The sequence below is a fragment of the Triturus cristatus genome, chromosome 4_1 (genome assembly GCF_964204655.1).
Source record: "Triturus cristatus chromosome 4_1, aTriCri1.1, whole genome shotgun sequence".
NCBI classification, from domain to species: domain Eukaryota; kingdom Metazoa; phylum Chordata; class Amphibia; order Caudata; family Salamandridae; genus Triturus; species Triturus cristatus.
The window spans coordinates 534146300-534159586 of record NC_140585.1 but is presented as its reverse complement, the minus strand read 5'-3'; positions in this window follow the sequence as shown (position 1 = coordinate 534159586).

The following is a 13287-nucleotide window of genomic DNA, read 5'->3' as shown; positions in this document are numbered from 1 at the left end:
TCCGAACGTTTTGACACTCTCCATCTTGTAGGGTATACACGCAGGTCCTACAGTATCTACAAATAAGCAAACACCAGGTACAAAAAGTTTTTAGTGAGCATATACATGCAAGACTTGAGAAAAGAAGATAAAGAGAGGTACTAATAAGACACACAGTAAACAGTGTAGCACATATCTATAGAGAAATAATCCGATAGACCCAACAGAAACCAAATTAGTTGTGTAGATACAGAAGATGAAAGAAAAATATAAGTATAGAGCGAGGTTCTCACTGACACATATCTCACCGGGAAGCAACCCCCACAAGCAACAAGGCTGTGACGGAAAAACCAATTACGAGAGGGGGACCCCAAAAGTACGATGAGGGGCAGGTGGTATCGGGGTAAGTACCAAAGTTCAAGAAGGACAGGAACAACCTCCCCAAGATTCTATAAATGGGCCTTGAAAATTAGGTCCCTAAATCCAGCAAAGACTTAATAGGAGCAAAACGAACAGGACGTCGATATAAAAATAATTTTTTATTTATTTTGTTTTTTTAACACATAAAGTATATTCAAATATTTTTAGTTGATGATTGCATATACATACATTTATTTAGTGTTGAATAATACAGAAAACAAAATTACGTATCTAAAAAATAGTAAATGTCCCACACAAAGCTCAACTCATATACCAAACATTCATTCAACAAACATACTGCAAGCCAATTCCGATCAATATGGAAGAAATCGTCCAGATATGATTGTATGGGTGGTAAGTTCATGTATCATCGAGATATCAAATGGGTGATACTATATGAACAAAAAGCCGAAAGTTCAGGCGCCAACGCGTGTTTCGGTATTGGACCCAATCGTGGGTCCCACCTTCATCAGGGCGACGACCGTTGGGAAGTGGGGCACAATAATAATACCTAGAGTTGATAAAACAAACATGAATAACCAACAAAAAATCAACAAATGTGATAAATTTATATATATGACATATTCATATAGTATGTAACGCTTAGTCCATTCAGTTAAGCTCCATTAGGTGTAAGCGAAAGACGATAGCATACAAAAATAAATACACATTTATATATATCAGGTCCAACAAGGTACCTAAGCGGAGACTATGTGACAGCAGGCCTCCAGAGGGGAAAAGATTATTCACCATGAAAAAACAGATCAATGTGAGAGACACAAAAAAGGATTTGGAAAATAGTGCACAGAAGTGTGAACTACATAGAAATAGATAAAACGCAGAATAGAAATTCACCAGTAGATTAATCCAAACGTAAGACCTAGAGAGAATACATACACTGGGATATTGAAAAATGAGTACAAGATAGCTGAAAACACTAGTTATAACATACTTAAAATTCACCCCACAGGATGGGGGTCAAAATAGCAGTCATCAAAAGGTTGGAATTGCTCAATGTATCGGGGGAATGCTTCGCTTCAATAAAGATGGCCAGCCGAGTTCATTCCCAAATATTTATGTGAGAGTCCAGACGTGATCAGCATATTCAGAGCAGGCTACAGTTCAGGGGGCTTATAAAGTTGCCTTCAAATCTAGAAACAAAACATGGGGTAGGGACAGATTAACAGATAGGAGTTCCCTAGGTTCGACTAAGAGATAGTTATCTTTGTACTACTCAGAGACAAGAAACCTTAGACATAAAAAGCACGTACTTAAGAAACAGGACGTCGTCATGATAGAAAAGCAAAGCAATTCATACGAATAGAGAGGGTTTCAAGGCAAAAGAGGATCGTTAGGAGACGACGGTATTTGACCTCTAGGAGAACAGGATATCATTCAGGTCTCCGGGGGCTCCTGCAGTTTTTCCTGTGTCACGTTAGTGTTAAAGCGGTCATTTGGCATGTTATCGTGAGACTATCACATGGTGCCGCCGGGTTGAGAATACAACATTAACACTGTGTTATTTTCCCGCGATAGACTGCGATGTGCAAAGTGGTATTAAGCAAATTTTGCAATAATTAACACACGTTCTTGAGAATATCCCCCTCAGTTGTTTAAATTAGCGTGCCTTTTACATGGTTGATTTCATTGTTTGTCTGATTTTATTGGTTAACATTGCTTACACTTTGATTTTATTGGTTTGTTTAGTTTTAGTTTCAATTTATTTATCAGTTATGTTCTTTTATTGTAAACGCTAATTGAGATTTTATTTATAATGTATGAAATACTGTTTGGCAATTTTTGAAATAAATGTACTTATATATATATTTATTAGGTTGTTGTCTAAATGTTTGCATTAAATGCAAATTTCAGGGGGGATGTATTGTTATGATTTTAATCATATGATTTATTGAGGTGAATGGTAAATATGTTGGTGATGTGTTAGAATTATATTTAATTTTACACATCTAAATAAAATGATTTAGGTTTATTTCAAATAATTGTTGTACGCAAAAAAAGAGAATTTTTTAATATTTAGTTTTGATAAATTAATTATTTTGGCGATATTATTGTAGTTGATAATGTGCGAATCAATATGTGTTTATTTAAAGGTGATGATCTTTTTGTTTCCAATATTTGTGTTTTCGATATAAGGGAAAATCGATATTCTTAGCAACGATATCTTTGTTATTGATATTTGTGTTTTTTCTAGTTCAATATAGGAAGTTGATACTTTTGTTATCGATATTTATTTTCTGATATTTTTGTGATTCAATTTTGTATGCACCGATATTATGTCAGTGATCTGAGTATCTCAAAGGTGGATGATGAGTACCACTGGGGGAAAATTCTCCCACTGACCACGTGGGCTCAGTTGCACAGGTGCACACAAACTAACATTTATTGCACTGCAGTTGTACCCACTGTGTATATCCATTGTGGGCTCAAATAAAATGATCTCAACTGATTTGCACATGACCTGGAAGAGAGAGCAACTAGAGCGCTACAAGTGACTTACCAGAATGGCACAGTGATATCTATAAGGAAGACGGTTTATCGAGTCACTGGATTCACTCTTTTTATTTCCTTCCTATAATTTTTCTCCTTCTGGAACGCAAAGAAGAAATTAGAACTTACATGGGATAACAAATGTTCTCCAAATGTGCAAATGTTACTTGGAATAACAAACGTGATTTGTCAATAAATATGGTCTGTCTTCTGCCCTCTTACTTTGAGTCAATATTTGTGATGGTCTTCCTCTGCAAATTTAGTGAAATTCTTGTTAAAACTTTACAACTTCAGTGAAGTTAACTAATTGCAGGAAAATAGGCCCTCTGCTCTATACTAGTATAGCTGACCTGATAGTAGCTCTATTCCAGCCAGAGTATTTTTTTCCATTTGCCATCTTCTTTCACAGCACATGGGTGAATTGTTGTCAACGCCCATTAGTAGCTGCAACTAGGGTCCAGAAGTGAGGTCCATGGATTTGTAAATGATTGAGGCTAGTAAACCAGCTATCCAGCATATTATTTGCCATATGGACCTGCCAATCCTGCAGCTGTCATCATTCTCTCTCTGTCACGACTAGTAATGTTTGACTAAAATCACGCAATCACGTAATCTTTTATCTTCATTGACATTTCAATATTGTATTCTCTAACAGTTGACGGGCCTCACATTCATTTTGTAAGCTGTCAGTGTGCTGCAGCTCACATTTTCTGGGTGAATGAGTTCTTGGATTCTTTACATCTAATGTTATTTGGTTTGCAATTAACGTTGTGTGTTATGTTAATATTATTTGATGAAACTGGTTTGAATACATCACTGTTCATTAGCTTTCTGCGAGAAAGTCATTAATGGAAAGTGAATTCATTAATTCTATGCTAATGAGCGTCCCCGTTACAAGATTACCTCATCTAACAAATCTTGTCTTGAAATGCCTTCTAGACATACTAATGGTTCTGATGAATGCCAACCAATTTTTCAGGACGGACTGTGTCTTCATTCAGCTATAATTACAATTATTTATTAGTCACGATGGCGCTACACATTAACAGAATGAAGACAGTACATTTTACCAGCTGGCATTTGGCTGCATTTGCTGGATTTCGAGTAGGTTGCACGTATCTGACTTTATATTTTTAGCACTAGGTTCTCAGATACCGAGTCCCTGGGGTCTGAGAAATGTACCTATATCATTCTGCCTTCCGCACTTCAGAAGGGTTGCATGGAGCCTGCCTTTTCATCGCTGAAAAGGAACAGTTTCGTGAGGATTGAAAAGTACATGTAGGTGCATACTAATAAGCCCCTTGCGCCCCTGGAGTGTCATTTTTGTGACGCTCCGGCAGCGCAAACTGCAAAATCATATTTATGACATCTTGCAAAGCCACTTTGCATGGCTTTGAATGACCTCTTAGATATGGATTAAGACAAGGTAGCACAAATTGCAGAGTTGCCCAACTCTGCGCTAGAGAAGCGTTCCATGGGCGTTGCAGTGGGTGTTCTCATGCAACACCCATGGATTTTGCCGCTTTGCAATATTTACAAAACCATGTACACCTGGGGTTGGGCCAAAACCATACGCCTCCCCAAGGGAGGTGCAACAAGGTGAAAAAACGGTATTTATCCTCCTTTTTCTTCTTCTTTCCATGTGTGCTGCATTCTGCACCACACAGAAAACACCTCCCAGGATTGTTTTTGTGCAGGAAGGTGTCCCTTCCTGCACAAAAACAATCCAGCCAACAACAGAGGGTGCCTGCATTGGTGCTAGTCTACTGAAATGGTGCTAGTGCAGGGGAAAGGACAGGAAGGCACCGTATTGGATAATTACATATCCTGCTCTTTCACTTTAACGTATTGCAGCGCAGCAAGGTGACTTGCTGTGCTGTCTCACGCCAAAATCCCATAAATGAGGCCCTTCATTTTTATTGTGCTTATATAGTTTGTTGTTTGAACCTCATAAAAGGACTGCACCATATACATAGGGTGTTTTTATATAACAAGGAAACATTTATCAATTTTTAATTGCAGCTTGCAATACAGTTGACAATGGGGCAACACTGGAAGAAGATGTCATATCATAAATTGTTTTAGCATGTCAAAATCATTTCTAAATGCCTAATTTATGCAGAGTTAATGATTTAGCAAATATTGAATAATGCCGGCATGGTAGAGTAAAGTGAATGTGGTCAGTGCAATATCAGAATGCTGTTGATTGGTAGCTCTGGTCGCTGACGTGCAGCCGCTCCCTAGCATTAAATCACAATGTTCCTGTTGCTCCACTGGCAATAAGACGTGAATAATCATCATAATACCGTACTCAGTTTTTCAACCATAAAAGTACAAACAAGCACACACAATACATAAAACATGAGATAAATAAACATTTCAGAACATAACAGAATAAAAATCCATCTCTAGTTTCCTGTATTGTGTATAATAAAAATAAATCTCATGAGCAATAAATATATAGCTAAATAATCTATGACTAACAGAAAAGAGAAAGATTTAAAAAAAGACACAGATAATACAAGTCTCACTGCATAGCTTTAGACCTAACACACCATGCCCAGAAAAGATATTTTGATACTGCACAGACCACCACCTGGGATGTTTCTGTACATAAAAATCGCCACAAAATGTCTACATCCAAGTTGCTTCAAAGTGGAATAATCCAGGCTTTCCTGGAACGCACATACCGGGGACAAAAGAAAAAAAAATGTGCCGCAGCAAAGTTTCAAGAATAGCTGCCTAAGTGCGGATGGGGTAATGTAATCTAAAAAAAAGCCTAAAGTAGGAATGGGGTTTAAAGTCCAGAAAGTTGTCTGCAAGTGACCCCTCACAAACATTCCTCATTTCAGTATCCTGCATAAAGCCCCAAAAAGCATCTTACAGGATGTTCTTAGAAAGATGTTTCAGAGAACGAGAAGGCCAAAAGTCGCCTAGGCCAAGTTTATATACAAGATTTATGACTGTGTACAGCCACTTGATTTTACAGAAATTATCGTTACATTGCCCCATGTCCAGAAGATCAGGCGGGACCCCACTATTTCAAGAACTGCTTGCAGTTTCTCTCCAGGGACAAAGTCGAACACTGATTTAAGGTCGACAAAGACCAGATAGAGGTGTGCCTTTTGGAGGGCAACCATCTTCCAATAAATAGTTAAAAACCTAAATACCTGGTCAATAGTATTAATCCCCCATCTAATCCCACCTGATGGTCCTCAATCCAAGCATCCAATTTCCCCCAACCTGTCTGGCAAATACTTTTTGTGATATGTCTATCAAACGAATCGGTCCCAAGATTGTGGGTAAGTCCTGAGAGTCCTTTTCGTGAATCGGGATGATTTCAGCCATCTTCCAACTAAGGGGAATATTCACCCCCATTTTCAATGCTCTTGCTTGCTGAACGCAGAGTTTTTTCTGTGGTTTGGGTGGAGCATTTAAAGCTCCCACCAAGCCGCAACAAACAGCTATGGCCCGGTGGTGGGCACCCTGGGACATTGTAGAAGCTGGCCCTGGGAGGTGGCGGTCCCAAGGACCATCTAAAGCTCAAGGATGGGGAGAGGCATGGCTTCCCTCCATTGCAAAATAGCCCCGGGGAGGTGGTGTTCCCCAGGGCTATGGGCAGGCTTCGCGCCCCCTCTTAATGTGAACAAATTGTGCCAGGGAGGTGGCAGTCCCAGTCGGCCCACCCACATGCATGTTTTGTAAGTGCCTCCAAAAGGTCACCTGTACGGCTGGGGGGCGGTATGTGCCCACCGCATTTTTTCTGAACATTTGCCCTGCAGATGTGGCAGTCCCCGGGGCACAGGGTGCTGTTTGGGCACCCCCTGCATACATAATAATGAATGCCTCAGGGAAGTGGCGTCCCTGGGGCTTTTATACACCGAGGTGGGGGTCCTAGTGTGCTCCCTTCCTATTTTTATCTTATGCCCCCTTGACCTGGCCCACCCGGGGGCCATTTAAAAGCAAGCATGAGAGCCAGCGCTTGATTTTATTTCCTTATTATTCTAGTGAATTCGCAAATATGGTTGCAATTTGTTTTTAATTGTTTAAGGGGCCTTGGCCAAGAAGGCGTTAGGGTGAGACGTGCCTTTAATTCTCTCTGACGGGAAACATCCATTATAACGCAGTCATGACAATGACCTACCTTTACAACGCAACTGTTACAACGCAACTGCCTTTACATCGCACGCAATTACAATGCGTGTCATTACAAAGCATGTCACTACAACGCATGACATTACAACGCATGCCATTACGACGCATTATAAGGTAAGTAACGGAGATTTTTTGAGTATTAGGGTTTTGGGATAAATGGGAATAGTAATTTTTACCCCCACACAATCCAACACTTTCCCTACTGTTGCACTCACTGAAGTGGGAATAGTAAGTGTTTCCCCTACACTATCCAACACTTATTAATTTTTACCCCTACACTATCCAACATTTACACTACTGTTGCCCTCACTGGAGTGGGAACAGTAATTTTTACCTCTACACTATCCAAAACTTACCCTACTGTTGCCCTAAAAGTATTATGCATTGTAATGGTATGCGTTATAATGGTATGCGTTGTAATGGAATGCATTGTAATGGTAGTTTTTAAAAATGTGTTGTAATAGCATGCGTTGTAAATGCAGTTTGCAGGTGCGATGTAAAGACTGCATTGTAAATGCATGCGTTGTAACGTCATATATTCCTCTCTGACCCCATGGAACATTTGCAGCTAAGAGCCTTCCCTCCTGGCTCCCAAAACAATGGGGACACATATGAGCCGTAGGGGAGTCCCCCACTGCAGGAGTGATGTCAGTGACACCGAGAAGCACAGCTCTGGGGACCCGAAACAGATGCCGGATGTTAGATTTGGGGGTCTCTAGTTGGCAGCGGTGGGTACCTTTGACAAATAGGGACCCTTGCGTCTAGTCAGGGTAAGGGGGTACACTCCTAAAATAACCCCTGCTCACCCCCTTGGTAGCTTGGCACGAGCAGACAGGCTTATCTCAGAGACAGTGTGTAAAGCTTTTGTGAACACATACAGTAATCAAGTGACAACACTACAGATGGACACCACACAAGTTTTATATCAAAAATAAGTATTCTTTATATAGACCTATCACAAGACCACAAACAACAAAATTCCACAATACTGTACTTTAAAATGGGAGAATTAGCTTAGTTCTCTTAAGATGGTAAATGCGACACTCAGAGTTCAATCTACCTTAAGATGCGTAACGCAAGACAACGAAAGTGTTGCAAGGACGGCGATGCATTGAAGATCTTGTGCAAAGAAACAAAGATGGCACTTTCTTCTTGATGCGACACACTTCCCGGTGATGCGGCGGCATCTACTGTGACTGCGATCCTCTTCTCTGGCGATGCGAGATGTTTCCTCGCAATGCGAGCCACGACAGGCCCTGCTACACTCTTCCCGGTGATGCGGCGGCATCTGCTGCGACGTCGATCCTCTTCTCTGGCGATGCGAGGCGCTTCGTGTTGTGAAGCGGCAGCGGCAGTTCAGCAACACGCTTCTTGTTCGTGATTCGCGCTTCCAGCTCCTTGAAACACGCAGTCCCTCAGAAAGCCTCAAAAAACAGCAGGCACTTCCAAAAAACTCTTGGGAAGCTGGTGGGTGAAGTCTGTTGTCCCTGAGACTTCAGCAGGAGGCAAGCTCTTTTCCAAGCCCTTAGAGATCCTTCGCAAGTTGAATAAAGTGCACACAAAGTCCTTTCTCCTTTCTTTGGCAGTCAGTCAACCACTGCCGGCCAATTCCCCCAAGCAGCACTTCAGCTTAGGGATAGTCTCTCCTCAGTTTCTTCTGGTTCCACTCCTCAGCAAAGGTTTCTTCTTGTTTCCCAAAGTGATCTAAAGTTCTTGGGTTTGGATCCCAATATTTATACCCGGTTTCTCTTTGTTCTCTGAAGGCAGAGAAGCCTTTGCCTAGTCCAAACTAGTTCTGGTCAGTCCTAAAGCACTTTGTTGACAAGACTCCTTCTTTCCTTTCAGAGTGCAGGGCAGGGACATCAGACGCACCACAGGAGGTGGAGCCAGCATTGTGGAGGGAAGGCACAGCCCTATTCAGGCCCTAGGTGCGACCCCTCCCACCCATCTAGATGCAGATCTCTCTATTCAGCCCTGTGCTGACTCACCCTGTCTCCTGGAATTTCCCCAGCCTCTGTCACTCAAACTCCAGACAAGGAATACACAGCCTAGTAGAGGCAGGGTTGGATGGTTAGACAAGAAAATACCTACTTTCTAAAAGTGGTATTTTCAAACACAGAATGTTAAAACCAACTTCACTAAAAGATGTATTTTATCATTCTGAGTTCAGGCATACTAAACTCGAATTTCTTCCATGTTCCCTGAGTCAGTTAGGATTATAAGATGTAATAATCAAACTGCCCATTCTGGCCTAAGGGGAACTGGGCGCCTTGCAATAGTGAAAAACGAAAAGGGCTGTAATTCCCTATTAGGACATGCCACACACATCAGGGCTTGTCCTATCATATACTTGCAATGCACCCTCCCCTTGGGCCTACCATAGGGGTGTCTGATTTGAAGAAAAGGGAAGGTTTAGCGACTGGCAAGTGGGTGCACTTGCCCAGTCAGCATGACAGTACCAGACTGCACACAGGCTCTGCAATGGAAAGCCTTAGACACACTTTTTCAGGCTGCTTCCGTGGGTGGCACAACCAGAGCTGCAAGCCCACCAGCAGCATTTAGATTACCAGCCCTGGGCACTCCTGGTGCACTGTACTAGGGTCACAAGTAACCCAAATCAGCCAATCATGGAATCACTAATTCATACCTCAATTTACAATAGGGAGCACTTGCACTGTGGCACTGGACAGCAGTGGCACAGTGCCCAAAGCATCTAACACCAGCAAAAACACATGATGCAACAGCAATAAATGGAAGGGAGACCCACTAACACGGGAGGAACGCATTTTCTAGCCATCAGCTGCAGTTGGATGTGGGCAACCACAGAGAGCGGGGTCTTGGGCGGCTGACCACTGGAGGGTGGCAAGGCTTTATACAACTGAGTAGGTGAGCCCTTCACCTAGGCATGCTATAGTGAAGGAGATGGTGAAGGTGAGAAGGGCAGCCGACTGCAAGGTATCGGGGCCTGCTGATGCAGCAGGGGTTCAGAGAGAAAACGCAGGCGATCCATCCATTACCAGTGCCTGCAAAGCCACTAGAGTGTGAGTGAAGACAGAGAAGGGGAGAGCCCCTCCCCAGCACCTGATGAGTTGAGGCCATCCACAATAGTGCAGGACTCCAAGTGGCTGCACCCTGCCTCTCCCATGCTGACGCCGGTGGCATCCTGATAGGAGGACCTGGTCACGTGATTGGCTGATGGGAGCTGCCTGTGAACCGTAACAAGTTCGTCGACCGCCTGTAACTGTGGTGGGCTGATGAGGGGAAAACACAGGGCGTGAACGAAGGTAGGCTGCTCTCATTTGTACCTGCATGGCGGCAGGGGGGTGAGGGAGGATTGAGACACAGAGGGTCCTCCCCTGATTCTGGAGGTCCAGTTGCCGGCCACTGAGGAGCAAAACTCGGAGCAGCTGTCCCCTACCATGCCCACAAGAAGAGCAGAGAGGTGTACGCAACAGTGCCAGTGGGCATAGTCCACTTGAACCAGAGGCACTAGGACAGGAGGCCTGGCGCAGAGGTCGTGGTCCACTTGTTCGACCAGCAGTGGCAGCCAGGAGAAGGTGGCTGCAGGGAGCGCAGCAGCATACGGTGTTACAGAGATGGCCCTGAGCGGTTGTGGAGGTGGTGGGATGCAGCCAGGAGAGGAAGAAGAGCTCTGTTCTGTGCCCCCTCATTGCCTAAGTCTCGCTGGTGCTGGGAGGAATCAGTTGCCTGAGGCCAGAAGAGGGGCACCCAGGACGGAGTGAAAAGTGGGTTCATTGACTGCGGCTCCTGGAGTGCAGGAGGCAGAGAAGACTGAAGCACAGTCTCAAGGTGGCTCATCCGCTCCTGAAGGACTTGAAGGAAGACAGAGGTTCCTGGTGCCTTGGGTGACCCAAAGAGGTATTGCACCTACCTGAACCAAATCCAAAGGAGAATAGCCAGACAATCAAAGGGAAACCCCACTGGGAGTGCTCATCAGCGGTGGAGTCCGACTGAGTGGAAGACATGTTACTGTCCTACTCCCTCCTGGGATGAGGAAGAGGACCTGAGTCATGGCTGCCATGCGTTCCAAGAAGGATGTGTCTCTGAGAGACATACTTACGAAACAGCCAATCATGGGGACACCGTATGGGCCTGCACCTTGCAGCACTGGGCAACAGAAGGGGGCAGAGAACACAGATGGCCCAGCCACAAAGACATTCATGGCTTTGCTTTTCTCCTTCCTCTGAGAGGACCTACAGGGAATGCAGGCTCAGCTCTCTGCAGATTTGAAAGGAGTACAAAGGGACCTGGAGGTGGTTGGAGATCGAGTCACGGGGTCTGAACCCCAGCAGAATACATAAGCGATCACACTCTACTCAAAGCCTAACGCAGACGTACTCCTGGTGTGGAGGAATGGCAGGTTTAGAGGGAGGGAGGAGAAGACAGGGTGTTGTTTAGTTAGCAGTTTCATTTCAGAAGTTTGCTATATATGTTTAAACTGTCCTTTTATCGCTGCCAGACTCCGGGTTGTGGGCACATAGCTGTGTATTGTTTATCTTCATGACATACACAGTCGGCCAATGGTTGTAGGAAATATGTTGTGTTTTACTGCCCTATGGATCTTTATTATTAAACAGAATTGTTCCATAAATGCTTTTAAACCTTGGCAGGATTCCTGGGAGACCCCAAGACCAAGGTTTTGGGGTCAAGGTATTCCTACTCATTCACCTTTTCTTTTTTTAATACTTTTTTCGGGACTTAGCTGAAGTTGTGTCCCAAGATAGCTGTCAACACTTCCTGGTTGAAGAGGTGGCAAATAATAAGAGCTCTGCATTCCCTGCACCAGCACTTTATTTTTTGCGATGTTGTCGCGGCCAGAGATATCACGAAATGTATTTTCTTAAACTGCTCAACAACTTCTGAACACTTTTACACCAAATATGAAAAAGCGGAATCTGCGTAACCAAATCTACCTTGCTGCTAAATTTGGTGTAATTCCGTCCAGCAGTTCGGGCTGTAGGAGTTCTGCCAAGTCCTAAAGGAATTAACATGGGAAAACACACTTTATTTTAGCCCCCTTTTTCTCGGCCCCCACTTGACAGATCACCCTGAAACTTTCCTTGTGCAAGAATCAATAGCACACTTTTTTCCAGAAAATTTCGTGAAGATTTGTCAAACAGCGCCAAAGATATAGGCAAGTCAAAAAACACTTTTACTATTTATAGCTATCTATCTCTCTCTCTCTCTCTCTCTCTATATATATATATATATATATATATATATCTACATCTATCTATCGAACTAACTATATATATATATATATAGGTAGTTATAGTTAGGACCAAGTTTCCATAGGAAAAACATTGTTTGTTTTGCTTATAACTGTGGCGTCGCTTAATGAATCTTCATGAAATTTTTCAAACTAATTCTTTGTTCATATCAGCTCCTATGTTGAAAGTTTGGGGGTGATTCATCAAGAGGGGGCTGAGAAAAAAGGGGGGGTCCCAAAACGTGTTTTCTCCATGTTAATTTCCATAGGAAACTTTAGACAAGGCTACAGGTCGAATGGGTGAACGGAATTACCCCAAATATGGCAGGGAGAAGGGTCTTGGTCTAGAAAGCATGTTTTTGTTTATTTGGTGTAAATCCGTTCAGTAGTTTTGGAGAAGTATCCAAATTTACAGATATCGATATTTGGGAATTTTGCCATCTGATTGGCTGAGGCGTTACGAGCCCGGGCTTGCTGCTTATTGGCTGCGAGCGGTGCGATCGGTTGCAACTAGGAAGTGTTGGCAGCCATTTTGTGATTCTGTTGAAGCGAGTAAGGGGAAAAAAGAGTGAAAAAAGTAGGAAAGAGGACGGTTGGAGCACTGCAACCTCTGTGGCGTGTTTAGGGTGTGCTATACAGGGGTGTGAAGCGAACTACTCATCCCTACCAGGCTGAAAGTGCTGGGCTACGGAAATTAAGTGAGGTATTGTCTAGAGTCTCATGCTGCTAAGCTGAGCTGCTGCCGGACTCTGGAATTAAAGTGTGAGTCCAAACTGTGTGTCATATGTTGTGAAGTCATGTGCTCTGGCCGCTGTGCCACATCTGTGCAAGTAGTATCAGCATGTAGTTATACTAACTCGGAGGAACTTTTGTTTTGAATATTGTAAGTTGTGTATGGTGTTTAGGGGGTGTTATACAGTGAGTACGAAGGTAAATTTGCGCTTATCAAATCAATTCGGTATTTGGAAAGTGCAAACTACTCACTCGTATGGGTC